The 23,472-nt window shown below is 36.0% G+C and overlaps 1 protein-coding gene across 1 annotated transcript in view; it reads right to left on the reverse strand.

Moving 5' to 3' along the window:
- Positions 1-23,472, reverse strand: part of LOC307057143 (uncharacterized protein) — a gene marked incomplete at its 5' end in the record, with an annotated part of 256,577 nt that overhangs the window by 148,861 nt on the left and 84,244 nt on the right. The window lies entirely within an intron of this gene.

Here is a 23,472-nt window from a genome sequence, read left to right on the forward strand (position 1 = left end):
GATACTGATAGGGACTTTTCACACTATATTGTTCCTGGGTTTAAAAAATAATTTTGAAAAAAATTTGTATGCTTTTAAAGGGTATTTAAACCACAGTTTAAACTATAGTTTAGACTCGAGGGCTCTGTCTACAAATATGTATGTAAGTTAGTTTTACTTAAATTTATCAGTTTTTAATTCCCAAACCATATTCTAGAACTTTGCCTTCAAAGCTACTAGAGGTTAAAAGATTTTTTAAAACGCCATTGTGAGGTCACAGAGGCTGCTGAGGCCAGTAAGAGAAAGCAGACCTCACTGCTGGGATGTCAATTATCCAGCCCTTGGGCACTGGCTCACAGAGTGCCACAGCTTAAAGTCATTATAAAGATAGCATTAAGACAATTAAACAAATTACCTGGAATCAAGAGTACTTAAAATCCATTCCTAACCTGAATAAAAGGTACCAGAGGACCACCTCAAAAATTGAGGGAAATTACAGAAAAGTGTTACAACATGAGTAAGCATTCATTTGTTTTCCTCTTGCAATTTAAAAATTTTCAAGCTTTCTAGAATCAAACCTTAGGGTATTTCAGCAATGCATACTAAGTAAAGAAGGCATTAAAGTATTTCAGTAATGCACAACACTCAAAATAGCTTGTATATACAGGTAGTAAACTAAAGTGTTTAAAAGTTTTTGACTATTCAGTATCTTCACTGAAGCAATCAACCCATTTTTTTCAATGTGTTTACCTTGGGTTTTTTGTTTTTTTTTTTTAGAATAGTGGAGTGTTAAAAGATCCTATTCTCCAGCATTAAATAATGACTGAATAATATAAAAAATTATTAAATTCTGAAGTTCAGAAAATCCTAAAGAAGATTCTGAGGTAAAACTATTGCTTTTTTTTTTTTTTTTTTCAGAACAAAATTCCATGGAATACAAGGGCAGGGAGAGGGAACCATAGATTTCCTTCTCTCTTAGTAAAGGTTTTAAAAAAATAACATGAGTACTTCTTAAATCAAAAAACATGACATTGAAATCCTGAAGGTGTAAAATATTTATATATAAAATTATGAAGTAAATGTAAAGCCTTAAAATAGCATAAGGGATTAACAACAGTTCCAATTCCAAACATGTCCACATTTTATGATACCAAGATTAATAGCTTACTTTACAAAGGATGTACATATTAGCTTATTTAATCTTCACAATAAGTACATGGTACTTTACAAGGAGAATACAGAGCAGAGAAGAGCCGGGTCTTGAAGCCAGACATTCCCTGGGTATGAATTCCAGCTCTATATTTACTGGCTGTAATCTTGGGCAAGCTGCTTAACTTCTCTAAGCCTTGGTTTCTCAATCTGTAAAATGGAGATAATAATGCCTAGCTTACGCTGACTATAAGAATTAAGATAATGCACATGCAGCATTTAACATAATATTGTACCTCTCACTGAAAAAAATTTTTTACAGTTGAGTGTCTGAAACTCGAAAACAACAGTCTTCTTGAGAACTTGGGTTACTCAACTCCTCATCTAAAGCTATTTCCACTGCTCAGTAATTGCCCTTCAAGAGCATACCACAGAACAGCTTCCAGTGCTGATATGGGAAATCCTGAATTCTGAGTCATGTTAACCTTTGTATCATCTCAGTTTTAGAGAAAAAGCTTGCAGAGTCAAGTCAGAATCCAATGCAAGACTATCAATAATGTTGGAGCACTATAAATTCACTGTGCTAACAGAGGATACTTTGTGCCGAAAGAATATCAAATCCACAGATAATGCAAAAGCCTCATTGTAACAAAAACGTTTACATTTACTCTCACATACTCAAAAAAGTTGAATTAAATGATGAAACATTAAGTCATTTATTTTCCTTCCCAATTCTCCATTCTCTACGATATAATGAAACAAGAAAGAGGACTGAGAAGAAATAAAAGCGAAGGATGCTTTAATCCAAAATGTGCACTGATAACTAAGTTGACAGTTTCTATTATTGCAGTAATTCCACAATCATCACACAGCAAATAGCATAACCAGGTAAAGATGTATCTCCATCACAAGTGGTAAATTCGTAATTTTTTGTGTTTTTGGTTGAAACATTTCCAAAATCTTCGCTGGAAATAAGGAGAAGTCAATACACTGCGAGCTACATTAGAAAGACACTCCACAGACACAGTGATTACGAATTAGTGTGTGACTATGATGGCCCTCGAGAGCCAAAAACCTAAGACCGCATTCCAACTTCAGTGGAAGAAAATCACAAAAACAAGCCCAAATACAGCTCTAAGTTCACACTGAAGGAACTCATGTAACATGAATTTTTATCCAAAGTTTTAAAAGCAAAAGTTAGTTAAGACTGGTCAGAATTTATAAAAATAGAATTTTAAAAGGCTGTTTACAACAACACAATACATTTCTTTAAAATCTAAATTTCTCCACAATTTCTTCCCTAAGTAATGTAACTTTATAACATATAGATTACATATATTTTCAACTCTATTACCCATAAGGCTTGCTAAATATCACCTTAAAAGTACTACTAATAATTTATTCAATCTGCAAGATATTTGCTATTCCTTACACAGAAATTGACCAGGTCTCAAAGGGGAAAGCGGAGCTGCTGTTCTTTATAACCATTCAGCTTCATTTCTTTAGAAAAAAAAGTTTAAAAAGCCAAGCATATATAAAACATGAATCATTTTATTAAAAAAAAAAAAAAAAAACTAGGGCTTCCCTGGTGGCACAGTGGTTGAGAATCTGCCTGCCAATGCAGGGGACACGGGTTCGAGCCCTGGTCTGGGAAGATCCCACATGCCGCGGAGCAACTAGGCCCGTGAGCCACAAATACTGAGCCTGCGCGTCTGGAGCCTGTGCTCCACAACAAGAGAGGCCACGATAGTGAGAGGTCCGCGCACCGCGATGAAGAGTGGCCCCCACTTGCCGCAACTGGAGAAAGCCCTAGCACAGAAACGAAGACCCAACACAGCCAAAAATAAAATAAAATAAAAAATAAAATAAAATAAAATATTTAAAGAAATGCTTACATTATCTCAAGGAAAATAATTTAAATACAGTATTACTAATTAGAAAAAGTATATATACTTAGAAACAGTCACATTCTATTTTATAATAAATAAGAGTAATTCAAAATCAAGCAGGTCTTTTGAACCCATACAATACAGATGGAACACACCCCTAATTTCAGTGTAATCTAAAAGAAGAAAACTAAATACTACCTGGTTAAAGTGTAGCCCATATGCAAAGCTGAATACTGCAGATAGATGCTATCTGAAGAGTTTAAATTTAGACAGAGTAGCTCATATTAAAGACCTGGCCATATACACTTAAAAGTCTACAATTGATCACTTCAGAAGGATCTCAAAGGAAAAACGGAAAGGGTACTTCAGCATGTGATCTGGAAGAAATTTTAGCATCACAGGAAAAATTTGGCTTTCTTCTGGTGTAGTATATAAAGGGAAAAGGTTTGAAGAAAAAAAGTGTAAAATTGTTTTCATACAATATATGAATAATGATTCTAGACTTTAAAAGAACAGCTATGGAGGTTTTATCCTTTACATTATAGAAAGAATAAATGAAGTTCACAAGTTATCTAGCAAGCAGAAATACAAAGTAGTATGCCTCCTTTATGTGTGTGTATATGTGTGTGAAAGACAGTAAGAAATTATTTTAAACAAATTACAGCTTTATTGTTTAAAAAAAAAGGAGGCTTTAGACAAAGTTAAGACACAGTCTTTTATTTTTGGCCCTATCCTCAGAGTGTGCTAACATTCGACTTTTAAATAATGACTCCATGGAGACTCATACTACTATGTAAATAAGCAGTGCTAACAAGAAACTAGGAGTTGTGGAAGAAATTAAAGGGCAGTATTCAATCCATCACATTTAGTCTGCCAAATTGGGAATCCCTGAGATGAAGTATTTGTCTAAATAAATTAATGTTACTAGGCAAACATTATTCTTTTCTTACCAATACTTTTGATTAAAAATAAGTCAAATGAGGGACTTCCCTGGTGGCACAATGGTTAAGAATCCACCTGCCAATGCAGAGGACACAGGTTCGAGCCCTGGTCCAGGAAGATCCCACACGCTGCAGAGCAACTAAGCCCATGTGCCACAACTACTGAGCCTGTGTGCCACAACTACTGAAGCCCAAGTGCCTAGAGCCCATGCTCTGCAACAAGAGAAGCCACTGCAAATGTGAAGCCCACACACTGCAATGAAGAGTAGCCCCAGCTCGCCACAACTAGAGAAAGCCCTCACACAGCAACAAAGACTCAACACAGCCAAATAAATAAATAAATCTAAAAATATTTATTTATTTATTTAAGTCAAATGCATTTGCATAAATCCAAACATTATTTTCATGTTCCAAGAATATTTTCACTCTGCTTCTTTTCATTGCATTAAGCACTGGCTTTTGTCTTCCCTCTGCCTAGAATGGCCTTTCCCTCAAATACAACTGTTAAAGTTATACTTATCCTTCAACACTGGAAACAAAGGACACTTTTTGGCCCCTTCCAAGGAAATGTGATCACATTAGTTTCCCCATGCCCAAAGCCAACAGCACTGAGAAGTTCTCTTTTTAACTGAGTAAAGAAGTAAATTGTGATCTTAATATGCAGCTAAAACTAACTTCAAAAAATACAGTAACTGTTTCGAAATCATAAACACGTATTGAGCAATGTGTCAATCACTTTTGGAAGGTTTGGAAAAATTCTGTTTTTCTAAGGGTTCACAAACAAATATTTTCAATCTGCTCCAGAAAAAAAAAATTTTATGCACCCCAGTGAAACTCTAAAAACTTTTCTTTAGGTTAAAAAATAAATAAAAAAGAGAAGAAAAGAAAAAGAAAACATAGATAGCCAAAGGTAGAGAGGCACGTGGAGAGACTAAACCAAGTCCATTCCAGGTGAAAATTGAGATGGCACTGACCCAGGCCCTAAGATGGAGGAATAAAGAGAAGAGGAAGACTCAACATTAAGTTATTAGAGGCAGCAAGAATTAGTTGTTTCTAGATCTGGTTTCAGTGTTCAGAGTATCTGGTGATGTCACTTACAGGTAATAACATAAAAGGACTATACTTTATGGGATAAGTAATGAGTTCAAAATTGGACATCCTGACTTTGAGACTCCATGAACACACAAAAAGATTGAGGTCTTTTACTATGGGCCAAGACTTAGGGTGAGAGACCTGCTCCACATTTGGAGATATGTTTGTAAATGGAGTTTCTATCCAGAGAAGAGTAAAAATCATGGTAGAATGAGAACCTTAGAGAGAACACAGATATTTAAGAAGCCAGTAAAAGAGCCTAGAGAAGGTGAAGTCAGATAAATGAAGAGAAGATAATGCAAGTGAAAAATGTCATCAAGTAACAAATACTTACTGTGTGCTTAATATGCAGCACCACTGGATACAGGGGATATGCCAGTGCCTGAAACGAGTATCTATGAGATTTGGCAAATCAATAGTCATTAGTGACTTGATGAAAGCAAGTCTAGCTACAGACAATGAAATGAACAATGAATGGGTATTCAGGAACACAGACAACTTCTTTCCAAAGAGTTACAGCAACAGTTGGATGCTCAGATTGGGCCAGGGAAGGGTTCTGCTAAGGGAAAAGAGTTTGTAAAAAAGGAGTTAGCAAAGAAAAAGACAGGAAGAGTAAGAGGAGATAGAGAGAATACGACTGTATAAGAATACTGCTATTCTAAATATCAGGGAGAGCATGGGTGGACACTGGTACGAGGCAGAAGGTTGACAGACGTCTCTCAAGACCTATATTTTATCTATTAAACATATGGTCACCCTCTAAAAAGCTACAGGGATGTGTTAAGGTAACACTTGAGAAGATAGATGGTGACAAAACCCCTATTAGGAATGGGAGGGGGAGCAGGCTGGGGACAAAGAGAAGCTTTGCAAAGGAATAAATGAAAAAGATGAGGCCTCCTTGAAAGAGATGTTGGACTTCATGTTGAAGGCAATAGGAACTGCTGAAAATTTTAGAAAACAATATGAACAGCTTTGTGTTTTGAACTACATACTATATTCTTTTGAGTTTTAATAAAAATAAGTCTACATTTATATTTCTGAATTAAACTAGACTATATCCATAAACTTAATTCTTATTCTATAAATTACTGTATTGAAATATATCATTTGTAAACTATAAAACAAAACTCCATATACCAAAGTTATTAAAAATATTTGTGTCATATAAAGAACATATTTAAATAGAAAAAAATAAGTTCAAGATTTACAATTTTAAATATGATTTAAATAAACTTGATTAAAAGTCAATCAAGAGAGTTTGACTTTTTGTTGACTTTCAACCCCCAGTCCTAGTATTTTCCAAAACGTAATTAAAGCGCCTTGAGCTTGTACCCCTTTGTCCAATGCCTAATATAACTCAAGTTCCTAATCTACAGTCAAGAAATTCTAAGAAATGATCTACTTCTATACAAGTTAAGCCTTTTAATAAGTCTCTGACTCTTATTAAATGAACCATTTGTAAAAGAAATACAAAATTATGTGGCTCAGAAATGGCACCTAATAAACATTTCCTTCCTATGGAATTCAGGTCACCCTAATATCCAAAATGACTTTCTAACCCTCATTATACCTCTACTTCTCCCCGCAAAATCTCCAACAGTAACTTGAAGTTGAATTTTTTAATAACTGAAGGTTTTTTTTTTAATCCAGGCTTTTATCCTGACATCCTCCCACCTGCCATAAAGGAGGTGCAAAATGGGAGAGGCTGAGATCCACGCTGGGGTGGTATCCCAAAGAGAGGGTCTTCTGGAGACTAGATTCCAGTGATTACAGTGATAGGCACTCTAGCCACAGACCACTGTTTCTTTCCAGCACAGCTACTGCAACATATATTCCTTGAATTTTGCCCACTCCAAATGTTGATGCCTGAGAACATAACATGACCTACCAACATTTTCAGACTTTTTCTTAATTTATATATGCCAGTAGGAGATCAACTAAAATCTACAGTAATTAAGAGAACAACTTAAGCACACAATTTGTCATGTACATTTGAATCTATCTTCCGTTATCTTTAACCTCATTACCATATACTACAGCCCCGCCTTTATCCGTTATGCTATGGATATGATGCTCCAAGACCCCCAGTGGACACCTGAAACTGAGTAGTACTAAACCCTATATATACCATGTCTTTTCCTAGACATACATACCTGTGATGAAGCTTAATTTATAAATTAGGCACAATGAGAGAATATCTGAACTGCCAGCATCACTACTCTTGTATTTTGGAGCCATTATGAAGTAAAACAAGGGTTACTTGAACACAAGCACTGCAATACCTCAACAGTTCATCTGATAACTGAGTCAGCTACTGAGTGACTAACTGGTGGGTAGGGTATACAGCATGGGTAACGCTAGACAAAGAGATGATTCACCTCCCAGGTGGGATGATGTAAGATTTCATCATACTACCCAGAATGGTGTGCAATTTAAAATTTATGAATTGTTTATTTCTGGAATTTTCCATTTAATATTTTGGGACCTTGGTTGGCTGACGGTAACTTAGACCTCGGAAGGCAAAATCACAGATAAGGGGGGACTACTGTAGCTACCCATATGCTGAATCTCATCCTACCTGACAACCACACATTATTGTGTAGTCATTTAATTAAATATAACTTCCAATGGGCAAGTATAAAATACCTACCAACATTAGAAGATGTATGATTATTCAGATATGGTTTTAGGAATGCACTATAGTGCAACTCTGAAATGTGTAGATGAATCAAAAAGATACTGCCTCTTTCATTTGTATAATTAACACTATTTCTGAAGTAAGTTGAGTCTGGTTCTCATCACATGTGATTCAAGTAAATAAAACACAGCCACATTGTCGCCTAGAACTTAAGAAAATCGTATCATAAAATATTTATCCACAAGAAAAGTCCATTTTAAAATATATTATGTCAAAATGAAACATTAAAGGAAAATACACAGCCTAAATTAGAAACCAAATAGATACTGCAAAATAAATACAGAGTGCTACTATTTCCTTCACCTTTCAGTTTGAATAGCCTGAAGTCCTTGGAGAGACTTTCAGTAGAAAAGAAAACCTCAGAACTGTTATTCACCACTCCATGTTGCAAGGACAGTGTCCTCCACTGTCCCACTTTACTTCTTATGGTGACCTCCACCATCTGATATCCCCCAGAGCCAGATACAGACCGGTGAGCTATCTAGAAGCACCATCTCTATTAAACCCAAAACTCTCTAAACTAAAATCTTTCATTAAAAAAAGAAGTTTCTAACATTTATAATTAAATTTGGTATCTCCCCAAGTCATCTTGTCCTCATTTTTTTTTAAGCTTTTCAGTCCAGATTCAGTGTTGGTAGACAGGTACCATGTGGCACATAGTAAGCACTATATAAAGTTAACTACTAATATTTTTTAATTTTTATTAGAGTATAGTTGATCTACAATGTTATGTTATAGTTCCTGCTGTACAGCAAGGTTACTATTATTATTTTCACTAAAATGTATAGTTTCCTCATAGCTTAAGTGTATACCAAGCAGTAAATACAAACTATTCACCTACCTGTATGAAATTCAGCCTTAGGATGATCCTACTTCATTCAAACAATAGGTTTGGGGAATATACAATGTGAAAACAACCTCTGATTATTCCTAATCTATTAGTAAGCATACAACTGGAATTGTAAATAGAAAAAGTATATTCAGACCTATATTATTATATATAATTTCTCTTTTATTAAATAGATTAGCAACAAGCACAATTTTATAACCAGCATGTATTTACTGGGTAACATTTTTGCTCAGTGCTGTAATATAGAATGTTTGGGGATACTAAAAAGCAATTTCTGTGTCTGCACTAAAAAGGATTGCAATCTCTATGAGTTTTGTGAGTTCAGGGACCATGTCTTTACTTTGATAGTTAAGAAAAGGGTAGGATAGAAGGCTTGACACGCACCCTCCCAGATAATTAGAATTCAAGTAGCTGAAGCAGTGTGGAGAGTACTCTAGGAACATGCAGGGCAGACTAAAGAGTTCAAACTTGGTCAAAGTGAAATACGACCATCAAACTGGGTCAGAACATACTCTGGGATGAAATACATAATACATAATATCAAGTTCTAATCAGTCTTCAAAGATAGACAAAGGAATTTAGATGTGCACTAAACATTGTTCCAAGCACTTTACATGCAGTATCACATTTAATCTTACAACAGCTCTGAGAGGTGATATTAGTATGCCAATTTTATCTATCAGGAAAGTGACACACAGAGGGCTTAAATAATTTACCATAAATCGTCCAGCTAGTAAGTAGGAGAATTGGAATTTGAATCCAGTTTAGCTGCAGTGTCCTTTCCCTTAATCACTGCACTACACTATCTATAACTCTCAAGACCAAAATGAAAAATATATACACATGTAGGAAGGAATAAAAGAATGGGATAGAATAAAATAGGATGGAATGGGATCTGTAAAAGAGACACATAAGGTGAACTTTTAGGTGGACTTAGCCCAAGAACTTCTAGGAGAGACTGGAAGCAGAAATGCCTAGAATCAAGAAGACATGGGTCTGACAAACTTAAAAGCTAGTTCCAACTATTATAAAACAGCATTTCCTATAATATAATCTCAGTACTTATTAATAGGAGGATGAGAAAACCCATACAAAGCTTGAAAAACATGGAGTATAAGTAGCAAACACCTTCTTTAAAAAAGAAAAAAGATGCCTAACTGTAAAAGACCAATAGATAGAACAAGTTTAATAAGACAGATACAATTTAATTCATAAATTGAATCCTTATGCCTCAGTTTTTTAACTTTCTTGATGGTATTTAAACAAACCTTTTATGTAGAAACTGCTATTCAAGACCTGTGAATTAACAAATAAGAAATGGCCCTTGTTCTCAAGAGCTGCCCCCTTGGGATTATGTATCTCATTCTGTAACATCTGATGACTATTTAGGGAACAGTAGTTGTTCAGCATTTTAACGACGTTTCTGGATCTCTAAACACTTATGAATACACAATTTTTGTTCCTGAAGTTTGTAGCATATATAATTCTCAGACCTTATGTTATTTCTTCCCTACCCAAAGGAGACCAAATTTTCCCCTCTTGGTAAAAAAAAAAAAAAAAAATCTGGTTACAGAATAAAGTGACAGGCCACATTAATTCTTTCAACCTTCAAGTTCTCCCTTCATCAGCAGTGCTACACCCAGTTTAGGAATTGATAGGGAATCACTTGTGAAGAGAGAATGGGACAGAAAAATTTGCTTTTCTTATTCCAATTAGAGAGTTTCACCAAGGAGGTGGAATTTCAAATTAAGAAAAAAAAAACAAGTTCTAATTAGTTACAGATGAAAATCCCCAAAAACCACATTGATCACAATGCAAAACATTAACTGAGCTCCTGGAGACCCAGGAAGAAGAGGACTTTTTCATTGGATGAAATGGAAATAATTTACTTTTGAAATCCTAACCACACCACCCTTTAGTCAATATGCAATTAAATAATTTTTGCTCACAGTCGCAGCCAAAAGAACTCAAAAGTATTTTTATTTTCACAGGTTTCTCTGTTATTTTTTTTTACTGCATATTAACCCTGTTTTTTAAGCCTTGTCATTGAAGCCCATTGTTTTAAGGTTCATTATCTTTACGCCACCTGGTTTAGGATTTGGCTGCAAAACTGCTACACTACACTGATCAAAGTGTTCACCAAATCAAGAATGCAGGAGCTAACCACTTGAGGATTCCAGTGCTTTCTTTGACTGTTCTAAAAATAAATGTGCAGAAGGTCTTCTGAAATTATATCTTACCTAGTCAATTAATGTGAGGGAAGAAACGCTATTTTACCCTATACACACTACGGAATACCACGTAAGACTGGTCTATTGACTCTTCGGCACTGAAGCACCCTCATGGGAAGGGTATGCATGTTGTGTGCTATATAGCCTTCATTTAAATCATAAAAAATTCATTTGGATAACTGAAAAGATGGAAAGCTGTTTTTTTTAAAGAATTATTAACTAAAACACGCATTTCTTTCAACTTCACTTTACAACTTACAGTGAATATTACCCGTTCTAACAAAGCGTAGCCTCCTGAAGCTTAATTCTCTCTCACCTTCCAATTTAACTTGCTCTAGACAGTCTGATGGGACCACAATTCAAATTTTTCAAAAAGGCAAGGATCTAAATCACTTCCAGATTTTCCTCTGTTAGTCCAAAAATTCTTGCATTAATAAAATATGATTAGGGCAATAGTAAACTAGATTGATGTGCGTATCTATTAATATAGCTGCAAAAAGAAAGGTAGTCATCTCTAAAAGAAAGAGAAGAAAAAACAGAATAACATGAACAAAAATTCTTTGGACTTCATCTCATCTGTGAATAATTAGAAGAATTTAAGTTGATTTGGAAAGGGTGGAGAAAGACTCTGAAGAGGTAGGATTACAGTGTTTTTCCCTTTGATGTATTAAAAATGAAGAAATGAAGAAGTTAGAAAGTTTAAACACACAGCGTGCACATACACACATACACCCACCAACAGCAAGTAACCTCCCTGAACTATTTTTCATATGGTTAGGGTTAATAACAAATAATGTAAGGGTTGTATTCAGTTCTTTGATTAAAACAAACAAACAATAACTATTTTCATTCTATTTTGACTCAGGAGAACTCAATTTGTTAGTCTATTGAAACTCATCATTCATAGCTAAGGAGGAACTAAGTCAGTATCACTAAAGATTTGGTCAAAATATCTCCCTCCACATTTTAAAATACCTGTCTAATCCAAAATTCTGTAATAGCATGTAATCATGACATGAATTCCACCAGAATGATGATTCCTCTAATGACTATTAAGTTTTATAGCTGGAGTTCCCCCCAATTTTTTTTATACATTTGCTGCACTTGCTTATATTAGAAAAAAGTATTGCATTCTTTTTTTTTTTTTGCGGTAGGCGGGCCTCTCACTGTTGTGGCCTCTCCCCTTGCGGAGCACAGGCTCCGGAGCACAGGCTCAGCAGCCATGGCTCACGGGCCCAGCCGCTCCGCGGCACGTGGGATCCTCCCAGACCGGGGCACGAACCCGTGTCCCCTGCATCGGCAGGCGGACTCCCAACCACTGCGCCACCAGGGAAGCCCAAGTATTGCATTCTTATTGAAGAAATTCTTGAAGAAAATTTGAGTTACATATAAGTATAAAACAATTTCACTATTCAGAGATATTAAGTTATTTGATGTATTTACTTCTATTTCATAAACATACTGTTTCCCAAACTGGTATTTAAAGAACATTCTTCTGGGAGATGTTCCACTAAAAACAGTGTTTTTGTGGTGTAAAATGGTTAGTAGATGTCTTTACTGCAGGATTTCTCAGAGCCTATAATATGCTAATATTTATTATGACTTTTAATAAATGACTTAGGAAGCAAATCATAACAAATTTGGGTAGCAAGCAGCTTCCCAAATTTATTTCCCACTTAATATATTTTCCTTTTTCCTCGATTAGCATTCAGCTTCGGAAACACTGAAACTACATTAGAGAAGGACACTTCCATATCACTAGATATTTTCAAAACCATGATTTTAAGGCTATAAATTATTACTACATTTAAGTCTCTCACAGTTTACTGGATTTTTTCCAATTTCTATTTTCCTTATATATAAATCTTATTACATATGCATTATTCCTTTAGATAAAGTGCTAACCTCTTTAAGAAAATGTTATCAATCTAAACGACTGTACATTTTTTATTGAAGTACAGTTGATTTACAATGTTGTTAGTTTTTTATTGAAGTATTAAGTAACTGTACATTTAAACAGCATCTTTTTTTTAACTGAACTTGTGTCTGAAGTATGTCATGATTAATACTTGTTAATTTGATTGGCTCAAAGTGAGAACTCATTATTTTCATTTACATTTCTTTACATAATAAGGCTGAATTATTTTCATATTTTTATCAACGATTTATATTTCTTAGACTGAATTTCAGTTCTCTCTCCCATTGTTGGCACTCCTTGATCCTCTAAAATCTAAGAAACTTCCTGAGGTTTGTTCTTCACATCACTGATTTAGTTTTCCAAGACAGTAATTCTTCTTGCCTCCTCTGCAGACTTAAATCTGGCTCTCAGTTTTAGTGTTCCTTGCAATCTTTCCTCACCTTTATTAAAGCATGAGTTTGTTTTCTTATAGTTCCCTGCTGTAGTTTCATAGATACCATATCTTCTATGTTCTCTTATGGTAAACTGTTTTCTAAATGTTCTTCTAGTTGTAAATATTTCCCCAAAATGTGCTTCTCTCTTGCACCTTCAGGATGAAGGACTTTTATCCTCAAGTACAGTATTTGTTAATAGATCACACATTGTTGAGTTTTTCTATTGCTTCTTCTATGATGATGATGGTGTCCACCATCAACAGAGGGTGTGGCCTGGCTCACTGCACTCTTGGATGGTTATAGAAACCCCTTTGAAATGCTGTAGCAGGAATGTGAAGAGTTACAAGCCCAGTTCTCAGTGACTCTCAGGCATTATTTTAAAGCTGCTCTTCTGGACTGCAGAGGAACCTTCTCCTTAAATACTGCTGGTCTGAAAAAGGATCATCAAAGCTAAAATGCCTACAATTTAGTTCTCCATTCCCACCTTGAACCCTCTACCTGAGGAGACCTCTTCCTTTCAGGATGCAAGCAGTCAGCAGCTCCAACTCTCCCAGTCCTTCATGTTCTTACTGCTTTCTATTGTTCATACAGCTGCTGGACGGATGTGGAAAGACATAAGACAACAGAGGCATAAGTCATGGTAATACTATAGCCTCCTAAGAAAAACAGCACCCCTGCAGCAGATGGAGAACAGCCTCATTTTCTCACTGTTTAAAGATCATGGGTGTTTGAACAAGCAGCAGATGTCACGGAAGCAGCAAACTACATTTCCTACTTTAGACTGGCTGGGCTATCTGTTTCATCAGACAATCTGGTTTTTCCCAGTTCGGCTCCTTCTAGGTGGAGGAAATGCATTAAAATTTCTAGCAGTGTCAGTCTTTTTTTCCCTCCAATACTGTACATGTTTCTAGGTCTTCACTGGCCTTCTAGCAGAGAAGGGAACGAGGCTGTGTCAGCAACTATGACAAATGCGATTTTTAATGGGAAGCCTCTCTAAATTTTAAACATAAGTGAAAATCTGATTATTTCACTGTCAAGCACAAGAATTCATTTGATCCATTCACATGACTTTATTTTAAATAAATGTATTAATGCTGAAAAGAACACCACACAGGAGACTAAAAGGTACTGTTTATCTAGAAGTCACAAATATCACCAGTGGCAGCAATGTAAACTCATTTTCTTCACTGGTAACTGGCACCAGAAGAATTTTCAAGCAGGCTTTCCCATTAGTTGAAGTTGACAAAAAATAAGCCATTATCCTCTGCCTTCTGGGTTTTATTATTTACGTAGTTTTTGTCAAGTACATGGCAGTGTTTTCATATTTTCTATCATTTTGGACCACACAGGGAGACTAAGCTCATATGCTTGTCACTGATGAGCATCATGATGCTGGCAAGTTTGGAGTACGGGTCGCCATCAATTTCTCACGGCCATTTTGAAATTTAAACACCAGCAAGTAAAATTTCTGTGCATAGGTCACTTTTATATCCCATACATATAGCTGCCCCCCAAAAAGAGAAACTAAGAGGAATTACAGATAAATATGTTATTAAAAATTAAGAAAGCTTCTCTGAAGGTCTGTGCTAGACACATTTTAACAGTGGTGATCCACTTTCAAAAAGATTTTATCTGAACACCACTGCAATTTTAGAACTGCTGTAGAGTCAGAAAAACCCAAGTTTAAATCCTGGCTCTACTATTTATCAGTTGTGTGACCTTGAGCAAGGTAACTGAGCTCTGATTTTGCTTTTGTAAGGTGAAGGTATAAATAATGCCTGCTTTATCAGATGGTTAGCAAACTTAAAAATAAGAGATAAGGCAAGTAACATAACTGTTACTTAAGTGTCCTACAAATGTTTGGTGTTATTATTCTTTCCCCACATATTTTAAAATAAAATGCTCAATTTTTACATGAAATGGAATTCCACTTAAAGAAGATGAAAGGATCTCTTTGGTAATCACCTGCAATGGTTCGTTAGCAACTGGTCATTTGATTGAAATTTTATTTGTACACCTAGATTATTATAGCTGCACCATTCAATGTCTATTAGGCATATTCTGAGAAAAGCAAATGTGAATTCCTTATCTTTATTGATTATATTAGGATTAAAAAAAAAGTGGACAGTCTATAGAGGAGGAGAAAAAACTACTGATGCTTTAAAAACTAAGCCCTAAGGTTTAAAAGCTTATCCTAGAGCAAAGATTCTCAAAAGAATCACCTAGGGCTGGTCTTTCTGAAAATAAGTGATCATATTTTGGCTTGCACAGTGACTAGGGAATATTATTGGCTTTTCATGGGCTGAAAAGAGCCTTGCTTATGTTTGCTGCCAATACAGAAGATAGTCCCAAACAAAGAATGTTCTTGGGTCCCTAAAGTCTTCTGAATGAATGGCTAGAGACTCATGCGTGTGAAAAATATGTTTATAATTATCTGAGTCTAGAAGTTTACTCTGTTTTACACAAACACACAGCATTTATGAAAGATTTTTAATACACACTGAATTTTTCAAAAACACAACTATGTAAGTCAAGAGATTTGTTTTGGTCAGAGCCTTGTCAAAAGTGATTCACCATATCAAAAATTTGTACCCACTTTCTCAGCACCACTCGTTTTTGAGTCATTGATACAACCAATTTCTTTTTAACCTGCATTTGTATCAGTGGTCTTCCTAGTGACGCTACACATATGTACAAGAACCTAACTACTTCATTATTCCTGTTATGGTCTTGTGCAAACATTTCCATATTGAAATTCATGTTATTTTTGAAAATGTACTTGTTAAAATTTTTTATAAAAATAATTTTAATGTAATTTTTCCTTTATACTGCTATAAAATTATAGTAGAGTATCATGTCATTTCAGGATACTAAAGGAGTGTTATAAAATAGATGAGGCAGCATGGGGTTAAAAGGAAGAGAGCTAACAAGAATAGAGAGCTTCCTAGTAATCCTCAAACATACAAATGCAGCCCAGAGAAAATGCAAATAACTCGGTTACTTTCCCTCCAACTACAGACTGAACAGGAAAAAGTTTAACTTGCCATAAGAAGAATTGAGGTTAGGTATTTTAAACACCAACCTGAAAAACAAGACTGTAAATCACTAGAATGAGAAAGTTTTATCAGCATATTTAAGCCATTTAAGAATATGATAAGCAAAGCTTTCTTAAAATTAAATTGGACTGTAAACAAGTAATTCTACAAGTATTCATTTAATGTTTGTTTTAATTTTTAAATGTTTCAAAGTGAATTCATAGAAAATTAAGTCTTCAGTAACAGCTTTAGTGCTTTTACAATGATCTGGAGAAATTGGTGGTGGAGTGTGATATTCATCCATAGTGCTTGGTGCTTGATGCTGGCATGTGCTGCTAGTCTAACCATGACCTCCTCCCCTTCCTCAAAGAAAAAGAAGTAAAACAATCAATCAAAAACAGAGAAAAGGGCTTCCCTAGTGGCGCAGTGGTTGAGAGTCCGCCTGCCGATACAGGGGACACGGGTTCATGCCCCGGTCCGGGAAGATCCCACATGCCACGGAGCGGCTGGGCCCGTGAGCCATGGCCACTGAGCCTGCGCGTCTGGGGCCTGTGCTCCGCAACGGGAGAGGCCACAACGGTGAGAGGCCCGCGTACCGCAAAAAAAAAAAAAAAAAAAAAGAAGAGAGAAAAAAATATCACTGTTCCTGAAAACAACAAAGGATATTATTTTGTATATCTCTTAATCCAGTATAAAAAAGTTACTTTGAGAATATGAATTCAGTATCACGTATCCATTGCATTAAGGATAATAATATATATAAGATGTACCAACCTCCACAGGTATTCTCATCACAAAAATCATAAAACCACTTGCATCTTCCATCAAAAATTTTAATGTGGGATAAAAAGTGGCTCATTAAACTTTGACATTCACCATAAAGTAAAATTCAGAAATGACCAATGGCGGACAAAAGGCACAAGCTTCCAGTTATAAAATAAACAAGCCCTGGGGATACTATGTACAGCATGGTGATTATAGTTAATGATACTGTATTGTATATTTGAAAGGTGGTGAGAGAGTAAATCTTACAAGTTCTCATCACAGGAGAAAAAAAAAAAACCGTCATAACTATGTGTGGTGATGGATGCTAACTAACTTTTCGTGGTGATCATTTCACAATATATACAAATATCATATCATTATGCTGTATACCTGAAACTAATATAGTGTTGTATGTCAATTATACCTCAATTTTTTAAAAAAGTAAAATTCACCTAAATAGTCTTTCTTTTTAGCTTTACAAATGAATACATTAATTCAATCAATCAAATCTCTAGAGGCAACAATCTCACATATATGACAGTTGCAGAGATCAGGCTTCAGTCTGACATGGCTCTTTCCCAAAGGAATTTTTTGTTATTTTTACTCCATGAATTCCATCTTATGAAAAATTCAGTGAACTAAACAAATTGCCATTTTTAAGTAAGAAACAATATTTGCTCATTTTTAATAAATCAATCAAAGATAAACTACTTCAAATCAGTACTTCTGACCAGGATAACATGACCAGTGGTACCAATCTGTTTGCAGGTCCCTAGGAGTTTGAAAACTCCAGACTGGGGACCACGAACCCACAATATATTAGGTTCTAAAAACAAAATAGGGCTATTAACAGCAAACCAATTTTTCACAAACGGACCTTCAATTTTCAACCAGCCAATATTTCTTTGTCTAAATCCCAGAATTCTTCCTGTAGCTGAAATTCCACACATGGTCTCCATATCCCCAAAGAAATGCCCTTTCCAGATGAGTTCCTAAGAACAGAACTATGTTTCTTCGAAGTCAGCAAGCTATTTATAAAAAGTACAGTAGCCCCCAAGGGAAGGTCAATGGGCAAGTCTAAAATTACTTTATGCGTATATATAGTATAGTAGTTGCTCTGCCTTTTCTTAAGGGGGAGGAATAAGACAATGATGATCAAAGCATAAGGTACATGGAATGTGATAATTTTAATGTGGGTGCTTATCATTACAAGAAGAAAATGCTACTAATTAGTTTTTATGACCCTGTAAAATATTTGAGTTCCCTACTGAACTGGAAAGTACATAAATGTAATAAAACCAATAAAAAATGTACTTCCATTACCATGACTGCCATTTGGAACTAGAAAAAGCAACATGCCACACGTTAAAGTATCTTATTTTTAATAATATTAAGATATAGCTTACTAATTTATATAGGTTCTTTAATATATAAATGGTTTATATAAGCTAAAATATCAATCATTGCTTAAAATTAGACATATAGTATTTATCGACAGTGCTTGCATGATGCTCATTAATTCTATCAGGATCTTCCCTTCATATATGTGTGTATACATATTTTTTTCTATCTACACAGCTTAATTGAATAACTTTTCTTCCAAATATTCACTTAAGGCCACAGATAATATTCAAAATACTATCCAACTGATGTGGCCTTTATCCAATGAGAATAGAGGCTAGCCAGAAAGCAGCAAGACAGCCATGCCAGCGTGTCCTGGCTGAGTGAGGTACCTCCCAACACCTCACCCACTTTCCATAACCATAGTCATTTTGTAGTTGTAAGAAATATTAATTGCACCAAGTGCAAATACGTAAGAGGTGGAAATGTGGTCATCTTTATCACGAGTTACCAAAAAAATCTCTACTTTCTCCATCTCTCTTCCCACCCTGTATGACCACTGCTCCTTAGGAGCTTACATTCATGCAACAAATATTTATTAATAGTCTACTATGGGCCAGACACTGTGCCAGGTATGCCTGGGAGAAGGGAATGTTCAAGAAAAACAAGGTCCCATGTTCACAGAGTTTACACACAAGTGTATAATCTAGCTGGAGAGAATAAGTGTTTGTGTAGATACATGTTTGTGGTTCCTTATTTTATTGTATAGTGCTCATTATGTGCCAAGCACTGATGTAACAGCTTCACAGTTACCTCAACTGATTCGTTATGTTGGCATAAACATATATATCCATAAATTTAAGTAACCCTTCAATAATTAAAGAACAGAAAACAGAATATTATAAAATAAAGATATAATTCACAGCTACATAAATTAGAGGTATGTGTTCAAAGAATATTAGATATTGGATTATGAGAAAAGTAGATTAATCCAGGACAGGTTGCATTAATTGACAGAATAAAAGTAATTTCATATCAAGGACAGAAACATGTTCTAATACTAAGAGTGAATACCTCTCCAAAACTAAATTCTATTGTCACTGAATTCTATCCTTTTAATCTAAGATAACTCATGACTCCATTAATCTACTACAAAATTTAAATCAGAACTATATTTTTAAACATATACATTTAAACACTCGCAACTTAATGAAATTGAGGTTAATTGTATTTTACACATACAGTTATAAGTTGTAAATCGTTCTACATTTTCTTATCAGATTATCATGGAAACCAATGAACAGGTTTGACAGACAGTCACTCTCAACTTTCCTTAACAACATTACTTAAATTTGGAAATCTAGCGTATCCCTCCAGGAGAACGTTAACTTTCATGGACTGGCTGATGAATTTACCTATTACTCTACTCAGTTTACCAGTGGGGCTTATTATGATGCCCATTAATCCTATGAGGATCTTCCCTTCACCAGAAGAAAGACAGTTACAGCATTTGCTAATTGAAACACAAGTCTGTGAATTTCCACGGGAAAGAGAAGTACCTATTTATTTATTCTAAACATTTAATGAGCACCTTCCACAAGCAGTAAACATTTAAAGAGCACGTGCCAGTCAATGTACTGACCACATCCAGGCAAGTTAGGCTATTTACTGGCCTCATGGGAAACAGAAGATGCAAGAAGTGCAAGTGCATTCCATGAAAGAAGGGGAAAACCCATGGATAGAAAAAAATTCAAGATATAAAAGCAATCTGGGATATTTGTTTGGAGTGGGTCCCAGAGAAAATAGAGAATAGGGGCCCAGACCATGAGTAATGGGATCAGCCTTGGACAGGAGAGGTGCAATATTTCCTCTGAGGCACGAGTGATGAGCCTGAAGTTGAGACTTCCAAATGGTTCACACACAGAGGGCAGGATATAACTTGAGTGCGGTAAAATATTTCATCTCTGTTTTTATGAACCTTTAGCTGAAATTTAGCACTTCCTTTACCTGTGAAAGTAGGCAACAAATCACAGTACCAATACCTGTGACCTAGTCACCTGTGGAAATCACAAACATTTTCATATTATATCTCAGTTGCTACAGATAACTCGGAGTAGTGTTTACTCATGGACTCCTTTGAAATTAAGGTAGTCACGCGACCTGCCGCTAGATCTTGTTGTTTAATGCACAATAAAGACTCACATACTATTATATCACAAGTGTGTTTTTTATATTTTGAAAATTGTTATCTTTTTAATTGGTTTCCCCTGAAATACTATGAATTTTTCATCTAAAAATTATTGGGGGAGGGGTGGTTTATAAGCTTCCCTAGTTTTCCAAAAGGATCCATAGCACAAAAAAGGAAGAACAACTGCTCTGAGCATGAGGGAAAGGATTTTTTTTTAATTAAGGCAAGAAGGATTATGTTATAAGCTCCCTCCATTGTCTCAACTCTTTAGTCCAAGTCTGCTGCACGCAGGAGCCCTTGTGTTCAAGGTGCAGAGCGGGACTGAAGTTACGGCAACAACAGAAACTCAGAGGAAGGGAGAGAAGATAGTCGGGGGACAATCCTCTACGTGCTATTGGTTTTGACCCAAGAGTTAGAACAAATGCAGAGAATACAATATATCCGAGGACAGGCAGCCGCTGTCATAAAACTCCCCTGACCACCAGCCTTTCACTTTGTTTCTAGGACTGCTTTTCTCTCTACAACCCTTCCTTACTTCTTATTCCCACACCCTCCAATCCTCTCTCTAGGACAGCCCACAGAAAGTAAAAAACAAAAACTAAACAAACTTTTTAAACACACACCGTTAAACCCCTCTTACTTCATCGTGCCTCACCACACCTTATTACCAACCTGCATCTGTGCCCATACACCCCACCTTGCCTAACTGAACAGTCTGTGTGCCTATCCGAGACCTCCTCCCCTCACTCCCCACCCCAGGGTCCCTTTCTGGCCTAGGACCCATCCCCCCTGGCTAACTAAAGGGCAGCACCGCAGCAGTCCACACACACACATACACACACACCCGTATCTTGACTGGATCACTCCTGTGCTGACTTTACGTACATTTTTTTAAAAACAAAATGAAAAAACAACTTATCTTAGCCTCATTTCCTTTCCAAAGATCACTCATCTCTCAGCTTCTTTCTTCCTCAAGAGAACTGTCTATACTTGCTGCCTGCAATTCCCTCCTCCACTCTTAGCCTCTCTTGAAACCAACCCAGGCTCACTTTCCCTCAACACCACAGGCTGCTTCTGTCAAGGTCACCTGTTGACCCTCCCTGTTGCTGAACTTTAAACAGGATTTAACTAAGATGATCAATTCCTTCTCCTTGAAATACATTCACCACATGGCTCCCTGGATACACACAATGTCCTGATTGCCCTTACCTCGCTCATCTTCCTTCACTGGTTACTCATCCCCCCAACTTCCAAACCTCAGAGTTCTCTAGGATCAGTTTTTGAACTTCTTTTCTATCTACACTCACTCTCTAAACAGTCTCACCCAGTCTAGTGGCTTTAGGCAAAACCGACATGCAAACGAAACTCCAAGTTATTACCTCCAGCCACAGTCCTCCCTGAACTCCAGCCTCACATATCCATTTTCACTGACATCTCAACATGCCCAAGAATAAACCCCATTTAACCCACACCTTCGCTTCTCAGCCCCCCTTTGGCCCCATAAATGGACACATCACCCTTTGATCTGGAAAAGTCCTTGCACTTGTTCCTGACAGCTCCCTCTTATTTATCTCCCACGTGCAATTTAAATCCTTCCGGTTCTTCCTGTGAAATACATTTTGTGTTTTACTTTTTCTCATCAGCTCCACTGCTGCCACCCTGGCTCACCTGGGACTGCTGCAGGAAATTTCAGCCCATGTCTCGACTGCCGTCCTTGGTCCTGACATTACTCCCATGCAGCAGCCAGAAGGATCTTTTTAAAGCCAATGACAACTCATGTCACTCATTTGATTAAAACATTCCAATGACTTTCCATATCACTAAAAATACAAGCCAAGGTCCTTAACACAGCCTACAAGTCTGAACATGATCTCGTTGCCTCCTGCTCTTCTGATGCCCTCTTAGTCCTCTCCCCGTGGACGTGCTGGTCTCCTTGCTGGTCTTCAAGCACGTCAGTCGCATTGCTGCCTAGTTACCTGCACGTGTCCTCCACTCTGCCAGCACCATCTCCCCGCAACATAGAATGAAATAACTGAAATGTACCTCACTCCTAATATGAAAATCCCTGCAGTGATTAATTCTTTAAAATAACTTTTTTCCCTTTTTTTATACTTCTGTTACTGAAAATTGTCCCTGTTGGGTACTTTGGGGATTAATTATAGAGAACTGTTATATATAGCAGTTCAATGAATTTTAATTTCCCTCCTAAAATAGCTTTCATAGATTCAGTGAAAGAACATAACTGAAACCTAGCTTCACCTTTCTTTGAATTCCTAACTGAATCCTAAGATTATGACAGACAGGCCAGAATGGCACTTATTTACCAATGCTTCAACTAGATTAAACTGGATAATTTTTATGGTTACTTTTACTACAATTCATAAGACACATTTTCACTCAAGGCAAAATAATAATAACACTAACTTAGTATTTCTTCCTAAAGGTTTACATGTAAATGGACTAGATCCCACTGTTTTCACTTACTCCTAGTCAGAATTTTAATCAAAAATTGATTTTTGTAAAGTTTAAATATAGGATATAAATATGAGGTAGAAACTTTAGGTTGTGATTGAAACAAATAAGGGTCTAAGTTTTGAAAACAGTCTTAGAAAAATAATTTCCTGGTTATTGTCAGTCTCACCTTTTCTAACCTAACAATTTATTCTGAACTGCCTTAAAATTCAACAACCTTCTGATACTGGAATTATTAATACAAATTCTCTCATATAACACTCCACCCAATTATTCACTCCTTAAATCCTCTATGAAATACGTCATCTGTGATAATATTTTATAAAATTCTAATTATCAACATTCTGTGATGATTTTTTCTCCTCCTTTAGTGTTACATTCTATTTTGCTTCTTCTTCGTTGGTGAAAGCAAGAAGTCTTGCAAAAAAGCTAAACCAGAAGAATCAGCAAAATTACTAATCTAATTCTTCTCCCTCCTTCCTCTCTGGGT

This window comes from Hyperoodon ampullatus (genome assembly GCF_949752795.1).
Source record: "Hyperoodon ampullatus genome assembly, chromosome: 1".
In the NCBI taxonomy this organism is placed as follows: domain Eukaryota; kingdom Metazoa; phylum Chordata; class Mammalia; order Artiodactyla; family Ziphiidae; genus Hyperoodon; species Hyperoodon ampullatus.